Below are 22090 nucleotides of genomic sequence, written 5' to 3' on the forward strand. Positions count from 1 at the left end.
AAGTTAAAATCGCTGGATAATTAAGTACCTACCTACATTTTGGTAGGTAGTCTATCCTAGTCCGGTACAAATCATGTAGGTACGTCATTATCTATTTTCTATATATTTTCTGATATATTTGTTAGTTCCATTCTTAGCTACTCTGTATGTCTTCCTAAATTTATTGTATAGAAAATTCTAGAAATAATAGAAATTTATAGTTTCCAGGCTCGTAGTAGCAGCAATCGCATTACTCATTCAGCTTCCAGTGAAGGGAAATATCGTGATTTCGTATCTGAGTAAATCTCTCTCAGCATTTGACCCTATTTTTTACTAAATATTATTTATACCTATATTTTTTATTCCGATCCCATATAGCACACACTTGAAAATTAAAGAAGTCATTGCGTATGCGCATAGTTTTCCGAATGTATTTGAATTGTGATAGGTATTAGAAGTGATTATTTGAACAAGTGAATGCGCATGAGGGAATTTATTTTTTCAGGCATGCCACCAGGTTTGTCTACATTAGGCTTCTGCTATTTGCTGTTTTCGTCAATATAATAAGAGCTAAATTGTATTGATTGATTCGAAAATTTGACAAATTGGTGAGTACTTCGCTTATTTTGTTACATGCAATTATCGAACTACATTACTCAGTTTCTAATGTAACTCAAACTTCTATAATTATTTATTTACACATTATATGTGAAATATTTTCTCATATCATATTTGTTGCTTTATGTCATGGTAGTTCTTCCTGTCTCCCTCATCCTCTGGTGATTGATAGTTTCATTAAGCGGAGACGCTCGATATCTAAAATACTTTTCTCTGATTTTATGAACGGCCGCCTGCTTGGCGTCAACTCTCGGTTGTTGCCTCTTAGCTGTCAAGCCTTTATTTATATCTTGGTCGCTTAATACGACATCCACGGGAGAACCAATTATGGTAGTGAAAATGATGTACCTAACTATTCCAAGAGAATTTAAAACTTGTTTTATATGAATTCTATTTATTACAGTATGATTTATTTATATAGTGTAGTGTTAATGAGGACCGCCATATCTAAAGTTGCACGTCTGTGTTGATGACGCAGTCGTCGTTAGAATATGATAAGTAGGTATGTAGTCAAGGCGTTACAGGTGTCCGTGCCAATTCTCATTATTGAGGTTTATATGGTATGCCAGGAATGCTTGTCATTCAATCAATACTCACCGTAGATAGGTACTTGTGAATAAATTTAAGATTAGAATTAAGTATGTCCTTATAGATTGTCCAATGTGTCCAATTGATTCGTTTAGTGTAGGAATGGGAATCTATATTGATATCTAGTTCCATTTGGTTTTTTTTCTTCTTGCAAGAACACAAACTTGAAGTGCCTCCTTCGATTGGATGTAATTTTAATACAAATTCTACTTTACCTTATAATTAGTCTATTCATTAAATTTGCTACTTTAAAACCATAATTTTGGGGCGTCGCAGCCAAGAATACAATAGGCAGTATTATATAATCTGTCCTACAGGTAACACGCTCAGATGAGAGTTCACCCCTCGGATCTATCTACTAACACCTACTACCATCTCATGATGGTTAATTTATTCTAGCTTTTGTTAGGAACAGAAATAAAACTATGTATAACACTAGCTGTGCTCTGTGTCTCCACACCATAGATAAAAGAAATATCTCCTCACCCTTTGGAAATGCAATGAAACTATTTTTCTTGTTCATATTATTTTTTTGTTATTTGAGTGAATAGTAGGTACTGAAACTTTCGCTTTTATATAGTTGCCGTGGTGTTTATAATGATATGGTAATATTTCTGGATCGGTTTGGTTACCTACCTAAGTTGTTACTTTTGTAGCCGCCTGTACTACGACATTGATAAATCACGACTCCTCTTTAAAATAAGTTCCTGTTCTACTTATCACATTTCTAATTGCTTACACACCTTATTTATCATGACATATCTTATGTCCATTTGCGTATAGAGTAAACAGAGGTGTCTCTGTTACATTCTACATGTCTACATTTTGTTTATTATCTACGCATAGGCACATATGATGTGTAACTAACACGTAATAAAGTAGATGAAATACACAATAATGTAGAATTTACTACAATATACTTACTACATATTATGATTGCTACAGAACTCTAATACTACAAAAACCTGAAAAGTATTTTTTTCGTAGTGAGTGATGAATTTTGATCTAAGTTTATATTAATTTATGGCTTCTTCCAGACATAAGACGATCCCCTGCCCAGGAGATTTGTAGGATTTTAGTCCAAAAATCCCCTGCGCATCCTAGACAGGGGATTTCTGGACGGTTTACGTCAGAATTCCCCTACGATTATTTTTTGCCTTTATTTACAAATCCCTTGATCAGATTGATCTAAAAGCATTTCTGTAAGTATCCATGTTATTATTAGATACCATTTGATCAAATTATAAATGAGCAAGATTGGGCTTATATTATTTCCTTCCCAAAGGTCCCTTCCATAGAACATTGTTTATAAACATTTATACTTTTACATATTTACAATTAAACATTTCAATGATTACAAAATCGTTACTTTCCCATTTATAATCGCCTTAATATATTTAAATATTTCACTTTTCACCAAGGTTGTTCGACAGATGTTTTGGACAGACAGTTAGGTATTAAACGTAAAAAAAATAAAACAACACAAAAATAATAGCTTTATTAAAATCATCAGACATAAAAATAATAAATTGTATCTTTAGATAATGTGATTTTTATGTCATCAATATAAAAAACAAGGACAAAATAAAATGACCACTTGACCGGCAATATAAATTACAATCATGTATGCATATATAACTATGATAATAACAACTAGTAGTATAAACAACGGCCTATAAAAAGAAAGGCCTAAACTTATTTTTTTAAAACACCTCTCTCAACTTTTGGTGCCAACTAGTGAACAAAGAAACGGTACGGTAAACATTAAACATTTGTAAAAAAGGTATACTATAAAATCAATAAAATCACTGACATATCTCAAGATTAGTATAAAAAAGTGTGAACACATTAGGAAAATGAGATTACTACGCAAGGCTGTGAGTTTGTCTGTGTACGGCTTCAGCTGTGCTCGGAAACACACTTGACCTACTGACTTTATTTATATTACTAGTTGTGCTCCAGTGCTTTGCTCCTGGGGGAAATCTGAACTTCTGGATAATCTAATGTCGTCCTCATGAATGTGGTTATCATACAAAGAAATAATTTTTCAAATGGGACTGGTAGTTCAAAAGACTTTGATTTTTTGGAGAAACTGATATAACTCATCATAATAAAAATATATCTTTTTTATGCATTTTTCATACCTACGTAAAAACAAAATTCTAACAAAGTAAATTTATATTTTTTAATATTTAGAGCAGATTCTAGTAGTGATGTCCTCCTGACGATGATTTTACCAATAACTATTTTTGGCGGTTTTTTATTTCGCACAAATATAGGTTATATTCTAAATAGAATAATCAATCAGTTACACCATATTTTTGTCGGATTTTGTAAACACGATAATTTAAATTTTCTACGTAGGCACTAGATGGTCTTCATAAAATACAAAGAGAATTTTATGACTGATTAATTCAATGAGTCTTATTCTGAATATGTAAAATACCGGATGACGGAACATAAATAACTGCCTACGACACGCTAATTACGATACGATTGTTCAAAATAGCTTAGCATCCGAGAAAATCATTTTCGTCTAGGTGTGCCTATACCTGTTATTACGTTCCGTATCAGGGTTACATCATAATGTCGATGTTTTAGGTAGATGTATTTATCATAAATAGGTACCCAAAGAAGATAAAAGTCAAGCTCGATCAACATGTTCAGTATTAGGACGAAAAAATTACAAGTACATAGGTAACTTTTTGTATACTATATTATTATTAATTATTCTAAAGATATAAAAGAATCTTTCTATTTGCCTGCAATATTTTAAATGAGACAACATTTTAAATAGAAATCAGAGTCCAAGAGCTATGTGAATTGGAACGAATTTAATTCATACAAAACTTTCTCGCAATTATCTGTGCAACAATGTGGTTATAAGTTACAGCTAACAAGTAAACGCTGAAGGCCGTGCGAGAATAGTTCAATTCTATGAATACAGAGCAAGCGTGTTTGTTACTATTTCAACGTGCCTCTAATAATATCTGGACCAATATGTTGCCGCGGCCATGTGGAACAGTACAGCTGACAGATGTCAAAAGCGCGCGGTCAATTGGTGCCAGCAGAATTCATCATTCCACGCTTCTCATGTGTCTTCTATATGACACGATATTTATACGCAAAATATAGCTGTTAAGATCGAATAAATTGTAAACATCGTGAAGAATACTACTTATATTTTATTAGGCCAAGCTTTTTTAATACTTTTTTGAGGTCACATTATTCGATAAAACCTGCTGTTATCATTTGAAAGTAAACCAATATTACTTGAAGGAAATGAAGCAATCAATCACAAAGTCTATTAAAACTAAGATACTATCATGACTTTATCAATAAATCAATGTCTAATTTCTTGAATAATCAATTATTTCTGTAGTATACATTAAATCGATGTCTATAAAATTTGTAACTTTTAAATAACTTCATCGCTAATACTTTTAATATGAGATAATAATATTACTTTTTTAATATTGGTGTTTCATTTTTAGCAAATAGAACTGGGAAATGTACTACAAAAAATGGTGAGTCGGTCCTGTTTGCGCGGCCTGCACTAGTAGCAAGGCTATAATTACCGACGAAGGCTAAACGAGGGAACTAGCCACAATGGCTTCCTACCATTATTGTCTTTGTCTGCCTAACAAATGATACGATACTTTGTCACTAAAGCCGAGATACTCACTAAAATGTATGTGCATATTTAAACTAACTATACAAGGAATTTATATCTTTAAACTGATTTGCATAAAGAGAAAATGGATTTGGAAATAAAACAAGAAGTAGTCTAAAATAATGTAATAACAACAACTACAAGAAAAAGACACAATCATAATTGGTTACATAAAATTAAGCAGGGAAACGAAATCTTAACAATATACGTAGATAAAATATGGAAATTACACAAAATAATATCAGATAAATAATCAATAAGACAAAAGGCATAATAATAGTCAAATAAAAAGCACACAATTGATACATTGTATATGACAATATTGTATATGAGATCTTTATATCAATAATATTTAGTTCACATAATGCTGAATCTTTAAGTAGTTATTTTAATTTATGTATGTATAGTTTATTTGTCTTAGATTTAAGCCAATCATGTTAAGATTTTTATAATCTAGGCTTTTTAACTTAGCTTATAAAAACCTTTCACATGCAAAATAAATATCTCATATACCAAAATAAAACACAAATCTAACAAAATAAAAAGCATAAGTCTGGGGGGCAAATGATAGTTCATAGGATTAGCACTGACAGTTCATTGGTTCTCGTTTATTTTCTTTCGGTGGCAGGTCAGGAGCGTTGCAAGTCGCCCCGGAGTGTCGTACCAGATAGTGCATTTACAGAATCAGTTTTGCCAAAACGCAAACTAGCGCGTGCTTTGCAAACGCACTCCTGGCACGAACCCCGGGGCGGATCAATACGTCGATATCGATACACGAAACCCTTGGCGTGTCACTAAGTCTATGCACTTTACGGAACGTCTCTGCCGTTTCACTAAGGTCCCTAATATCACTTATTCATTTCAAGTTGTTATTATGGCGTGCAGTAGCGTTAGTAATGATTTAATGATATTCATTAAGCGTAAGTGTCGACTCTCGGGAATATTAAGGACTCATCGATATTCTACCTTTATGCTTAGACGATTGTCTGATTGACACTAAGGATGTGTACCACAACCACTATGTCGAAAGATAAAGGCATATTTACAGTATGTGAATCTTACCTAGAATGAATTTGTATGTTAAGAAGTGAAATTTATAAAAGCGTTACGGCAATATAAACAAAGACATTAATTGTGACTTAAATTACCGAGCTAACATAATTTTACGTTTTGCGAAGTGAAAATTAATGAGTTTTGCCCTAAAGGTAATGTAGAAACGATGTTTTACATAAGATATGTTTACGTACATTCGTGTCTCCCACGGTTTTCGAAAGCCAGATTTTTAATACGAACGAAAGTGTGAGGTGAAAGCGTGACATTTGCAAGTGAGCTCATAATATATGTACATGTTTGAATTACGGTGATAATTCAATTTATTCAAAGCACTTGTTGCTTACCGAAATATGTTACGTACATTTTTTTTTCAGTATCAGAGATTTGGAAAGGAATATATACCCATAATTCTCTTTTCTCTAAATTTGGCACAGAGACAGACGAAACCATTCAGGAACTACATAGGCTACTATTTGTGATCTACCTATATGGTTTTACTCGAGCGAAGCCGGGACTGGACGCTAATATTTTATAATTATATATTTTTCGATTAATGTTATATTTTTAAAGATGAACAAGTGAATAATATAAAAAAAAAACGAAACAAAACATTATAAATATTCCGATATCCAAGGAATTTTTAATGAAACTGCACAATTATGCTGACTTCATAACTAGTGTCGTCGTTATTAGATATGCTAACGTCAACGACGACGTGGATCAAGGCAATAACTCATTGCAATCGATTATCAATATAGGTAGTATATTCATTAATTCTCGATCGAATTTTATTTATTTACCTGCATTGTCATTATAATTTTATTCTAAATGACAAAAATAAGTTCGAAGTTTTTATTAGGCATATACATCACGAAAATTTGTTTAAATTTAAGTTTATTTAGTTTTATTTAGTTGTTTTTAGAGTCCCATTCCTCAAAAGGTAAATGCGGAACCCTTATAAATCATTCATGGGTGTTCTTGTCTCGTCCGATCTTCAGTTAGTTTTGTTAATAAATCAAAAAGTTAAGACCTAAACTAACTTTCAAATTAACTATAAAATTTAAAGAAAAGCTATAAGCGGAAAAACTAAATCAGATATTGAATTGCTAATCAAAATTGCGTAAATAGAAATCTGTACTTGAGTGATGAGTTAGACCTTGTGATCGGGACACGTGGCACTATAACTATAGCTACTTATAGTCGTATACATTATACATTTATTTATACTAGCTGTTTAACCGCGACTTCGTCAGCGCAGAAAAGTTACTTCTGATAGCATAATAATATTTTTTGTGATTAATGTGTTAATTAATGTCAGATTACAAATTTCCCAATAACCGATATTTTTGTGTGATAGTCAATTACGTCATCTTTGGTCAACTTTTCGACATGATTTTTATATAATCTTTCGCCCCCATTATAGTCTTTTGAGGCTTGATTTTTGAAGAAATGGCCCATGTTTGTATGTTGAAAGAAAATGTTAACCTTTAAATTATAATATTTATTTTAATATTAGTAAGTATGGAGTACGGATATTATACTACCACTGCGGGATGTTATTGCACGTATTTTATACTCGATGAGATTCCTTTTTATTGATTATAAATTTGTTTATACAGTTTATATGGTGACATATTTTATGTAAATTAGTTTCATAAGAACTATCAAACGTTATTATTAATGAAAACGACTGGAAGGAAATACTATAGTGTTAGTAGCAAATATAGGTATACACATAATATTGGATGGAGTTAAAGCATGAAAAATTATAATGAAAAAGCTAAAGAATATGTGACTGAAACAAAACTTTTATGAATAGGACGAAGAATGGTTCAGGGCCTTCTACGCAAACACTAGTGAATATGTATTAAGTTTAGTAATAATCATTTACTGTAGTAAAAAATATGACCGAATAATTTTGCATTATATAAAATGTTTTCAAAGATTTCCTTCGATCATTGCAACTGATCATTTTAGAATTACTTTAGATTTGTACTACCGCAAGGAATAAAATCTGTTGCTTTTAATGCGATAAAGTGCATATTAGCCTGGCAGGCTGTAAAACAAAGGTGATTGCAAGTGGGTCATACGCGTGGCCTTGCGCAGGCGCAGACGTAGTCTCCCATCCGCAAGATAAAATTATAACTCGATCTATTGATTGCAAAAAAAAATTAACATACGATTTAACTACTGGCGCATATTTATGTTCATTCACTAATTTACTATTTGAATTCGATATCATTTAATATGTAATCAAACTTTAATAATTGAATTTTTAGCCGTCTAATTGACACTCTTTTATCAGTATTGATTATGAATGATTCTCAATATAGTAATTAAAGAACTCTTGACGATTATCTACTAGGTATTTCTGCAATCCGTCTTTGGTTACTCTTACTAACTTAAAATACAAGTAGTGATATTATGTAAACGCGATATTATTAAGTAAAAACAATAAAAACATCTTATAGACACGTACATTTTAGTATTAATTTCATTTAAAAGCTGTTTTTCCTTTGAATGGCTGGGAGACTACGTGGGCGGGACTGCAGAGTCCATAGATTTCCACCGCCCACTGGCGGCTAGATGCAGCTCTGACGTAATAGTATGCAACGATGCAGCCGGCCCAGTGCGCATTACTCACAATTATTTTTTATTTATGAGCGGAACTCTAACTTCTGCCGGTCTTTAACTGCAAGGTCGATTGTGTGTTTGGATTTCTAAAATTCTTGAATCGATTAATAAATTACGAGAGCCTGATTGTGAATCAGTTTCGAATTTCAATGCTTTTCGTGTGTTGTTGGCGGCCAGTCATATGTCAGTCAGTATTATTTAAAAGTGCGGAAAAGCTTAACATCTAGTGATAGCATCTGTCTTAACCTGTATCCATTGATAAATGGTTTTCCAAAGTTCTATTCCGTAGAACCTCACCCTTTAATGTTCGCTTTCAAAAAGTGAACGTAACTTGCTTCAAACGTTATGTCACGACAATCCGTCGCTTGAAAGTGCACCGATGTAATCGTCAGATCGCCTTTAAGAAAGTGGGACAAGTAATAGACGGCTCTTATGCGCCAGATAAGCTGCATTGTGCAACTACATGGGACTCGCATGATTAATGTGTCCGCTAGTGCTCGTTTACACGGTATTAATATGTCCTTGAGGGCATGGGCTCGGAAGGAGCCGCTTCTACTGGGAATGTGAATGGACACGAGGCTTCGTGTGGCGCAGTATCTAACCGCTCGCCGCAGAGATTGTTACTTTTACTAAACACTTCTAGCGCTGCTCACTTCTAAGGCATTCCACCTTGAGGAACCAGCTTGTTGCACCCGACACTTTCCCCGACAATCACATCCGACTGTAATCACATTTATTTCATAATTGAAAGTCGAAATCGAGTTTTCGCTACACAGACCTGACGCGGCGGAGTCCGGACTCCGTTTCTAAAATGAAAGCACTTGACAAGTCTGCCAGTGGAAAATTATCTCGGGTCTCACCGGGCCGGCACACGGACGGTTTACACATTGCTATTTTCATGCCTTGAACCACTTAAGCGTTGACACTGATTTCGAAATGATGGGCGATATCAAATTATAGTGATAAATTCTTGTGTTTTGATACTAACGTGCGATTTATACGAAGATGAAAGCAAATATGTATGAAAAGCGGGAGATATTTTTCACACCGATTAAAGAATGCACATGCACACAGTTTAATGCGATCAGAGATACAGAATATAGGTTGCACACGTGATATTCATATGATTCCGCACTCGCGCAGTGTACGCAAGATGGCAGGGGGTTGCGACTCGGACTTGGGCCGAGGTCGTGGCCTGCTAATTATCTAGTTTAAAATAATCCCGCTGTAGGCGGAGGACTTGCGCAACACAATTCCAACGTTCTAGAAGCGACACTGTCACGACACTGAGGACACTTCACTGGAGCCGCGTGTAGAGGCGGCGCGCGCGGCCGCACCACTGCGCCGCGTTCCACTTTTCCTTCCGGCGGAGCGCGAGCAGCCGCGAGTTGGCAGCGGCACGCCTTGCATAACCGATGGTTTCGCAAAGCGCGGTGCAGCGCGGCCCGGCTTGAAATACGCGCCTGCTGCCAAAGGGGCCGCGCGGGCCGCGGTTGTCGCAACCTGCCCGCCGCCGCCGCAGCCTATGTGCCATCTCGACGACCCGCCGAGGTCCACCTGTCCCCTCCACATAGCTGCCGACTGATTTCACGCATATCACTTTCGCTGGTGCGAGCTCGCTTTCAACCTTAGCGCATCCAAACAATATCGACTCCATTGAAAAGTTTTCTCATGTGTAGAGAGCGGGCGAAGGTACGATGCGAATTACGGTGCCGCGGTGGACGCGAGCGGGAGATAAGAACGCGCCAGATGCATCGGTAACTAGGCCACGTACTCTGCCATCTGTTTGCATGTATGCACTCTACCTACATATGAGTTTTAGCCTCTACCTAGAGTTTCGCGGTTATATTAGACGAGTTATTTATGCGAACGGTGCGAAAATTAGATAGTTAACAGCAATAACTGTTAACCGTCGCGCGTAGGTTTCGTGTGTCGCTACAATATTGTCGCGGCAGGCCTCGACGCCGCAAATAGACGCTCCATTTGGACGGCGACTCACGGCGACGTGCGAAAACACTGCGACACGTTCGTAATTTATATCCAGGTTCGAAAGTAAACAACATCTCCCTCAGGAATACATCAATGACGATAAATTATGGTAGTCTTCTTTCCCGAATACCTTATCTAGGTTTGTCTATTTCTTAGGTTAGTACACTGACTAACTAATCATTTTTTATACGGTTGCGTCCTTGTTTGGCAAATCACGTGTTTCTGAAATCATTTTCCTCCGAACGTTTTTCTCATAAATAAAATTCGTAATAATCTCGTGGTATAGTTAAGCTGTTGTTTATTCTAGTGATAAACTCGGGTACTGATAGCTATAATATTAGAGCGGGCACAGTTCTGCGCGTGTTGTGCGCAAGGCCGGCTGACTCATGCGCAGCTCTATACACGAGGTACTCTGACTAATCCACACGTGTGCTCACATAATGCCCATCATAAAAATGGCACCCAGATGCATTTTTAAGAAACATCCTTGGCAGGTCGATTGCCTTGACCTAGTACAGTACTAGTTACGATGTGCCAAAAAACGTATACATAAATTTTGGTTTTTCGGTGAAATAATCCGTGACGCATTTTATCCGGCAACGTCATTTACTATCATTTCAGCGAACTCGTTATTTTACCAATTCATGTATCATTCTGTTGTTTTCATTTTTCAGTACATTTTTTATGGATAAAGTTTTTAAGAGAACTCTTAAAAACTTCAATTGTTACTATAAAATATTTTGTCAAGGATTTTACCAATGAGACTTATTTTAGTACTTACTTAGTTTTAGTTTACATATTTTCAATGAGATATGCGAATGTTTCAAAAAGTCAATTTGTGATAAGTTTTCGTTTATCATGTCTATTGCCTGAAATAAACGCACTATATTTATTTATTATTTAGTGGGTTTGGCATACAAAGTAACCAATCAATTAGGGCTCCGAGAACTGACCTACAAACGTCGGAGGTGCGAGGGAGTCGCCGGTTTATTTTCAGCCTCAGGTCTCAGAAGCCCAGTGTCATTCGGCTTTAGGTACGTTAAAATATAAATAGAAAGAATAATAAACCATGTTATTATTTTTACATTCTTTCTATAATAATACTTTCAGTTTCGCTGTAGTCGGGTAAAAACTTCATACTTTGTACGTTTCTTTTCGACAGCTAAGTTAACAAGTTGTATTCAATCAAGGTAACTACTCCACTTATAAGAATTAGCGAATCGAAGATTTTGGTGTTCTTGATGAATAAGGATGATGAATAAGGAAAATGACCAATTGACGAAAATGTCGAACCAATGAAAATGGCGAGTGGCACAACTCTTTTATATAACAAATCTTTGACATGTTGATTTTAGTGATTGCTAGGCCTGGGATAAGTATAACGAACACAGTAATTGAATTATTAATAAAGAGTGGAATGAATACCGGTTGTAGCAAAAGTATGGAGAAATTTATTTTCCGGGAGACATATTTTTTGGAGAAAGTTTAAATTTAAACTTACAAGCCTAAATAGAAACAACGTGGCTTTGTTTAAACTTTTACTTTTCAAATAAAATGCTAAGAATGTATTTGATATTCAGTGAGTGGACTGTCACCATGATGTAGGCGCGTCACGTTGCGTGTGTACCATAAAATGGAGTGCCGTGTTACAAATGCTAATTGATTGAATAAAATGCGGCTTAAACATTATCTAATGAATGCAGGTCAGCGCTAGTCTGCTGACAGATGTCAATCAGAAAAACATATTACTATAGGTTTTGTAATAATAAATAACATTATATTAATTATAATATAGCTATTTAAAAGATGGCAACGGGAGCATTCACTAAAATAGTGTTTTAAAAAAGAGTGATCGTACGCGAGAAAATAGCTATGTTTGTATGATTTAACCACTCGTTTTCGTAACAATTCGCAAAGTTTACTATATTTTTATTTTAGTCATCGATTATGAATTGAGAAAATATTTTATTCGTGAAAATTTTTAGTGACTTTCAAGAAGAGTCTGTGTAAAATTTTAACAAATCTGTGTTTTACGTTCATAACTTTTCATTTACCGTTCAGTTTCACATTTGATTTCAATGACACCTGTATGTCACCACTTTTTTCTTCAGCATTTTATGGGTATGTTAATATACATACATATATTCCATTACTTGGAGTCGTCAACAAATATTTTCAAATAAAAAATAATATGGTCACTTCACTAACAACTGATCTCACATCTTTACTCTCTTTTTCGGTGTTGTTATTTTTCATTTTGTCCCCGATTAATCTGAAATTATTTTTAATTCACTCCTTTGATAATAAAATAATGATCACAGCCACTCAATTAATCGAATTATTAATGATTGTTTTAAATAAGAACAGTTATTTTTTAATTCGTTCTCAGTTTGAAATGTTCAAGGGAAGAAACTAGACTCCATTATTGACTGGCTATTGGTAATATCAGTGCTTCCTGTGCTTGCGCGCGCGTCCCGGCCGAGGGAGAGGGCGGGAGGTGTTGGCCCGGTGCCCAAGGGCGTTTTCTAGGTAACCTAGGACTTGCGGTCAGGGTCAGCATGGCGTGATTAAGCGGCTAAGGTCGTTTATGATGGCTAACCTACGTTTAAACTTGTTATAATTTATTTAAATGTAGTAATATGTTATTTTAAAGCAACTGTCAAGAAAATGTTATCAAGATTTTATTTCATTATTTTTGCCACATTTCTTTGACGAATAAAGAAGAAATTATAAAGAGAGCGCGGGGATTATAAAGATGCGTAAATATGTGTTACTCCGCAAAATAAAGCCTTTTATGTCGACTTTCTACAGATTTGCGAAAACGCTACAAAAAATTGGTTCGCGTGTCTCGTCGAGGCGTATCGTGAATTACAATGGGCGAGCGATCACCGACGTTACGACATTTAGAAAGTGGAGCCACGGTCAATGGTCTCGCAGCGAAAGTTTCCAACGTGTGTGCCTGCCTTTACACGAGTTTCGCAATCTGAGACTAGCTAGGGCTGACCATCAATAAAGATTGCAATGTAAACGTTATTTTTTTCCACGGATATGTTTGTTGTATAAGACATTTTATTAATTCGTTCGGAAAGCGTTGAATCAGATATTGTGATTTACGTTAAATTCTGATATTTGGGTGCAAAGCTTTGCACAACTGAACTCCGAAAATCTCATCAATATTTTAGGAAATCTCAATAAGATAAAACTTAAAATTTCGGGAATACAAGGACAACGTCGTAGCACTGTCGTAGGCGTCGTAGCGAACCCGTAGCAAACGTAGCATTTGCGTAGCACTTTTCTTTTTTATTTTTCTTTTTTTTAAATAGTTTGTTTTAGATCCGAAAGTGCTTCAGTTTTATTCGTATAGCCCTACACTAGTGACGTATGCATTACGTTTGATTGAGATGAAAGTGATAGCATGATAGCCATTCGACGTCCATTGTAATGACTATGTTACTTACTTTTATGTAACTTAACATTATTATTTGTAAAGTAACTGTTCAAGCACAAATATAATAGCATAAATAAGTGTATGTATATGTATATGCCAGCATCATATAAGTTAATTAATAAAATGTATGTAACTAAGTTTGCAATCCACTGAATAGTAGTTAAAATTATAAAGAAATTTTATGATAGGATTTTAAAGAAAATATTTATATGTATTTCCCCGGCTGTTACCATGGAAATATGAGACCTAGATCTGACCTAGATATCTGAATTGGGATCACCGATCAATACATTGTATGTTGCATATCGGAAATAATTCTATATAGACGGAGACATTTAAAATAGCTTACAATAGCTGAATCTTTCACAATGAAATTGAATGATAAAAAAGTTAATTGTTTATTAATACTTGACTCAATTTCAAAGCACATTTTTTAATTAAAAAGTGTTGCGTTAAAGCGTTTCATTAGAATAATTAATTACTAATGATTATTATTATCGGCCAATGCACCAAACAATGTGGTCACTTCGAAATCGGCCATCGCGCCTAGCAACTATTAACCGATACGACCATTGTGACAACAGATTGATAGCAATGCATCTATCACTGTCACTCTTATAGCATAGCCTAATGATAGAGCGAGAGAATCATTAGTTAACGTTACGACTGGGACCTGGTTCCTTTCACAAGTCATTACTGATTTTAAATAACAGCTATGTTAAACATGCTCATTAGTAGGCGCGTTACATCGTAAATGTTTTATTTATATATTGCATTTTCTATTTATTTTTACTAAAATATATATTTAATGTATTTTTTTATTTGATTTATTTATTTGAGAGTAGATCAAATAAATTTAAGATATTACTTTATGGTTGGATATTAATCTTGAAAATTTTTACAAATCTCTATAATAATTTGATGACAACTACCAATCAATGACACTTGGCCGCTATGCAATGAACTCAAAGCAGCTACTCTAACATCTAACTTACCCTAAAAATCTCACTTAAAAAAATGCACTTGCAACCCGAGAGACGGGTGTCCGGAAGGGCTGTCGATTTCGAAGTAAGCATAAATCTAGGCTCAATCCAGGTCCCGGATGCACCTGCGCCGTAAGCTTGCAAATAATTGCTTGCACCCCTTCCCCCACTGACCCACCACTCGGCCCCGCGCATATCCACCCTGACCTTGAAAGCTGCATCCCTGGCCGAATGCCAACTGTTGCATGCTCAGCTCCAGGGTCCCATCTACTTATTTTCCTTTTTGTTCATAATTAAATGTCAATCTTCAACAGCCAGTAATAAAATAATTTTCCAGAAAATCATGAATATTTATGATACAACATAAACATTGAAACAAGTACTGAATCAATACTGTGCGGTGCGGGGTGCGCGGGACGAAGGTCGGGGGATGTAGTATACCTAGGCATTTCCCGGGCCGTTACCATGGATATTTGTGCCCTAGATTTGTCCTAGATATTTGGCTGAGGAACATCGATCAATACATTGTATGACCTATATAGACCTATATGACCTATTATATAAGATTCTTATATTTATCGCACAGCGAAATGAGAGTTTGTATATTTAATTTTTCATGCTTTTGCTAAATGTTTAAAAGGTGATAATGGAAAATCCTAATGATTTCAATATTGTGTTCAATGATTGTAATGATATAATGAAAGGAAACATAGAGTAGCAAACGTAAAGGAGAGAATACAAGCTAAGACAGTAAAATATATGACATTGATAAACACATACATTTGAGTAGGTAATTCAAAGAAAGTATACAAACACTAAGTCTAAGAAATAATATATATGACATAAAAATAGAAACATAGATTTTAAAGATTAGGTATGCGTTAGTTCCACATAGGTAAGCCATATCGCCTCTAAGAGTAACTAACACAATCATCTCAATAATCGTGATGCTAAAGTAAAAAACCTCATTTCAGCGCTCGCGTTTACGTCTTCAATTTATCAGTCGTGGCTAATCGAAATCACATTTAGAGTTAAACGTAACAAACATTGAAAGATTGCGAAGTCAGGTTGGCGCAACAGCCCGCTGCAATCTTGGAATGTGAGCGGTGAAAGTAGACGCGTCCGCTACCAAGAAAAAGAGTTTTCCAAGCGGTTTCTCCGCGCGAGAGTGCTTGTGCAACAGGTGGCAGGAACAACACTGGCATTAAAGAAGTAAAACACGATTTGAAATTGGAGCGTTTTTAAGACGGTTACCGATGCAGTTGTTGAAAGCGCGCGCGCTAGCGGAGGCGCGAGGAACGACTGTGGGCAAGCAGCTGCACCGAAATAACTGCTCGGTGCAGCCGGGCCGCTCGATGCAGGCCCTCTTCCCTCCCCCCTCCTGCTTCTCCCTCACTCCAGGTCACGGCTGCAGGTCGTCATGACAATGTGAGAGCCTCTATCGATCCAGCTGTTGCTCCAAGGATCCAGGTGGAGGCCGTGAAACCGAGGCCTCCAATTTAGGGGTACAAATTGTGTACTTATACGGAAAATGAAGGTAAAACGATTTCTACGTTCTCCTTTCTAATAAATTTCTGTATGACTAGAACGGATAAAATCTTTTATTCGTCACAAAGCTAAAACATCATTTAGTGATCTAACTGATTTTATATCTTTCGAGAAATCTCAAGAAAAGTTCTGGAGACGAAAACTACTCCTGCAAATTCGAAGTTAAACTATCAAAATCAAGAGTCCGGAGCCTGTCTTCATCTTACATTCAATTTGTTGAGAAATAATTGATTGTATTAACTATTTAGAAGTCAAACTAAAAAGGAAAAACTACTGACGACTCTTTACGTCACAAAACTTGAAGTAGGGTTAGTATTAGCGCATTCGTTACCTAGGTGCGGGCTATACATTTGTGCAACCTTAGAGCTATGAGTACTACAACACATTCCAGTCCCCTAGACCTTAGTCTACCTAGACATTATCTCTACTGAGCAGTAGTGAGTTAACGGAAGAAAGTAAAAAGTAATTCAAAATCAAGAGGCGCCTCCATAACAACCCGAACGCCCCCTAGTATACAGTTGCCCATGAATTGGTGTTCAAGCAATGTGAAAAGCCAGTAACTTTTCGGGTGGTTCGCCCTCGTTACCATATTCCGCCAGTTAATACGATGGATGCATACGCAATCTGTTTTGATTTATCGACATATTTACGGTGAAAATTGCAAGGAAAGTTGGAACTAGTGGGCGAAACACGTTCATTGTTCATTTACATTTTTATTGGACTATCGTTAGTTTAAATGTATAGTTTATTCAAATCATGTAGTGGTTCGTTAGGTTTATTTCACCCCATTTCACGGAATTATTGTGTTGCATTTTTATGTATGTTCGGCATTATTAGATAACAAATTGTTTTATTAAGTGACAGGCAACATACGAGTGTAGTCTATTTAAATGAAAAAAAATATATAATTGTGTTTATGTTGTGTATGTTTTCAAAATTACTCAAATAAGATATATTCTATTCTCACGTAGAAAAGGTTCAATCTATTTGCGGAAGAAAAGTCCTCGAAAGAAGAAGTAAAAAATTACATATATTTTCCTAAGAACTTTTTTTTATTGTGATCAGGAACTTGGACTAATACAGTTCGAAACTAGAGAAATATTTACACGCAACGCAATCACGTATTGGAACATTTGGAATTGAATTTAATGACTTTCCACTAGATGTTGATACGATGAAAGTGTATTATCAATTTTCTTCACTCCTACGTGTTGAAGGCAAGAAATAAAATTTCAATACAATAGCATTCGATGTGTTGTAGCGAAGCGAGTAGAAATACATACTTACACATATTTTCTTTGCATTTGTGTTAACGTTTTACTAACTTGTTATTGCGTATGATATTTGCAAATTTTTACTCTTTTTAGCTTAATTTCCAGTAACCAATAACAAAAATAATCTCCAAGCATGAGTTATAAAAATAACTACATACTCGATTGTCATCCAATAAACAGCATACCTAAGTTAAAAAAAAATTAGACACTCAATTGTTATTTAAACATGCCCCAAAAATAATACACATTATTTTCTAAGTATCATTCAACCTATTCTGCTAATTAGATAGTATTTTTACAACGCTATTTTATTGATAGTCTGCTGCAGTTCCAACAATACACAATAGATAGTTACGCGACTGCCCTTGGTGTTTATGCAACTAGGGGTGCCAGGGTTCTTGGCACGGGTGTTTGGCGGTGCTCCGGCAGCGGTCCGCCAGATATTTAGACTGGTTGACGCCAACACCAGTATGGAGTGACAAGGTCAATGCTGTTTTTTCAACGGTAATTACGTAAAACTAATAAAACGCCTTGAACTAATACCTATCTTCATATTCCTCATGGCTGAAGGTCGTGGTCATTATGAGGAATATAAAGTAACACCATCGATGTGTAACACACACTGACATGACTTTTGGCACAATTTATGTATGCTTTCCCATAGTCAAGGAAGCAAGTGGTCTTTGAAAATTACTAAACACGAGTAAGATTGATATAAAAAAATCTAATGAATCTAATTTCAAAATCTAATTAATAACGTTTAAATAACAAATTAGAACATTGTTGACTATCATTTTTAATTTTTAATCTCCCGATAGAATAAGTACTATATACTAGATATTGTGCCAAACACATTATGTCTTAATGTCAAGGTAAGAACATAATAAAGACAGTTTAATATTTATGCCTCATTGAACAGACGTGAACATTCTCCAAGCTAATGTTCATAGTCGTAGATGATTGCATGCTACACATTAAAATTTAATATCGATAACACTGCATTATTTAAATTTAAATCTTATTCCTGCACGTTAAGTTTGATATTGTAATAAATGAAATGCGGGGGAGTCCGGATGTTGTCAATAGGTAGAACAACCGGTTAGCAAGTACAGCCGACAGCACATCAACTTGCAAATTCATTGCTATTTCGTCGCATTACCACCGTATAGAGCTTAATATAGGGTATGGTATACCCTACAACACGTGTAGTCGATTGTACCTACTAGTATTGCTTATAATTACGAAACCACAGTAGTCAACACTTGAAAGTGTCTATCATTGCCAGTAATAATTATTGATAAGTATTTGTAATTACAATCCAATGTAGAAACACGCGGAATGAAAACTTGCGCCGACATGACTGGTGGAAATTCATTGACTTTGGTTAATTAATTACATGTGTCGACTATTTCATATAGCCAAACTAAAGTCTTTTGTATAATGAAAAAAAAAACATGAAACAGATTTTCAGATTATCCTACTATTTGGGCTAAACAATTATTTTCTCAGAACAAATGTCAAAAGGAATGATTGACTTATCAAGTTATGAGCTACTGAAAATGAAAAATTAAACAAAGAAAACTTTTGTTCTTGATTCTTTGTTGGAGCAAGATTCTGTATCAAAGTTCCTTCAGTATAACTTAAAAAGTAAATACTCACCGCATTTAATATTGGGAAATTATAAAATGTACATATTATATGCTTTAAAGCTAAATGATATTGTTAAAAACTTTAAAGCTATATAATGCAAATTTAAGGTTAAAATCTAGGCTTCCACAGAATGACCTATTTTCGATTGGGTCAGTTCAGTGCATAACAACCTGATTCCTTGATGTGCAACAAGGGTTTCCGGGACGCGGGAGGGCCGTGTCAGGGACGCCGTAACCGGGCCGGGCCAGGATTTCGCTAGGTGAAATAGGCTACAGGTCAGCGTAACTACCTAGATACAGACATGCCCTGGAAAAAATAATGACCACCCTAAAGGTTGAATAGGTAATAAATAGGTGCAAAAGTGATTTGATTGAACTGTTGAAGTTATATTATTTGAAATTGTGAGTGCGACTTAGTAAATGGTCGTGAACAGGGTCCGAGGTACCCTGAGTTTTGGAGCCTCGGTGCATGATACTACTGGAAGTTTCACATAATCTGTGACGATACGCAATTTAGCGTGTTCTCGCTCGTAAAAACAAATTTTAAAATTTTGAAGATACGGCTACGATTCCACGGGCCACCGTCCTCCTTGAGAAGCATTCTCACGGAGGACGGTGGCCCGTGGAAGTGTTGTCTGAAAACTGAAAAGCTAAATCAAGAGATTAAGTTTCCTCGTGTGACATTCACGGGAGGATACGGAATGGTCATATTATAGGTGGTAGGTAGCTACGCCCCGGCTTCAGATCAATAGGTAACACAGTCCCTGGAGCCTATCTAGAACACAGCTGAGATGTACTATTTGTACAGATTTATTTGGCCGACCTGATGTAAGTGGGTCATGGATATATGTGCATCTGGGTCATTGGAAGAAAGGGAATTAAATGCAACATTCGGACACCTATTTTACAGTGCGGTGCACTTATGTTATGTAATTTTATTTTACTGTAATATCTACTTACGATTTCTGTAATCTTTCCGTCTTGTTTATAATCTAGATATTTTGACAATAGCATAACATGCTATTGTACATACCAAAAATAAGGTTGTGAAAGGTACAAAAGTACACTAGACACTAGACATAACTGTTATGATGGATTTTTGCTCATCAGATTATACATACATTTCACATGTATTTCTTCTGAAATGTTAAGTACCTATGCTATAAACTAAGTTGCATAGTACTCTTGTATACCCCGAAAAAAGATGTATTACTGTATCTGAGCAGAGGTTTTAGTGCGAATGTTAATTAGTAAAGATAATGTGTTCACCTAGTGGCAAACAAGACGATTACTCCGATGCCATACAAGTTACACATACAAATATATTTACAATCAAAACTCGCACTATAGCCTCTGTATCTGAAATGTTGGAAAAATATTAAATAGGAAAATCGACGGAAGGCCTAATAGAGCGGGAGAACAGCGAACTATGTAGGTTTTCCCGGGAGAGGCGAGGTCAGGAGCGGGCCGGATGCTGTACATTCGCATGTACTTATAACGTTGTATACACTAGTTGTGCAAGTGTTGCAAGCCTAATTTTCATTACGATATTAGTGGCACGAAAATAGTTCCATGAAAATTCACCAAAAAGTATGTGTGCATGCATGCACTGACTTCACGGTGAAACTTGACAATCAACACGTGAAAATTTTGCCGAAATTAACCTCACGATATGCGTTTACTTGCGGAAACTCGGGTATTTTTTTTTCAATTTCGTTGATCTATAGCACAAACCCATCTATAAGCTAGATGTTCGCCGGACTTTTTGGGAATAAACTGAGAAAATACTATTTCGTGAACTTAAATTGGTTTTTTTTTTCAAAAATGTTTTATTCGCTAAGTAGTAGCTATATTGTTAACAATAGACTCGTTGTTGAAATCCACTTTTAAACATTGTGTTACTAGGCTTAAGATACTCTTATTTAAAGTTAATGTCACATTGAAAAAGTGTGCTGTCATTGTCACCTTTTGGTGTAAATAAGCGTCAGCATAAATTCTTGAGATCGTCAAGTACCTACATAGTAAGAAAAAATTCTTAGCAAAGGTTACCAAAACTGGAGAAAAATTTTCCTCTAAGATTGAGGTTGGTGGTGTGGTGTGGATTTTAAAGGTCTTCTACGTATTAAACAATTACTACAATTAACGATAAGAAAAGTAAAGATATAAATGTTGTAAGAAACATTTGCGGGCAATTTTAAAATACTTGAATAATCTTGGAAATTTAAAATGTAGGTATTTGTTTCTTATAAGTTTTGATTTCTTATTATTCCCATTCCCACATAATCGCTTTATATTTTATATTGTTGATATAGTTCATTAAAAACTACACCAGACTTGCCACAGAAGTTTGTTTTTGATAATTAACATATTAAAAAATATATAATATTTAGTTTAATATCCACCACTGAAGTTTTTCTTATTCTATCCTGTCAGTGTAAATCTCATGAAAGCGAAAATGATATGAAAACACAAAATCTAAGGTGAAAATGATACAATAAATGAAAATAAGCTGAATGAAATGAAAACAGTTCTAATTAGAATATGTACATAATTTTATACAATAGGTTTACACACGTATAATAACATATCATCAGAAATTCACAATTTAAAAAACATTGATTCTCATTGTTTGTCTTAATTACATAAAACATGAT

General features: G+C 35.2%; 1 long non-coding RNA gene across 1 annotated transcript in view; it reads right to left on the bottom strand.

Annotated features, from left to right (window-relative positions):
- Window positions 1–22090, bottom strand: part of LOC135309881 (uncharacterized) — a 42447-nt gene that overhangs the window by 3080 nt on the left and 17277 nt on the right. The window lies entirely within an intron of this gene.

This window comes from Plodia interpunctella, chromosome 17 (genome assembly GCF_027563975.2).
Source record: "Plodia interpunctella isolate USDA-ARS_2022_Savannah chromosome 17, ilPloInte3.2, whole genome shotgun sequence".
Classification (NCBI taxonomy): domain Eukaryota; kingdom Metazoa; phylum Arthropoda; class Insecta; order Lepidoptera; family Pyralidae; genus Plodia; species Plodia interpunctella.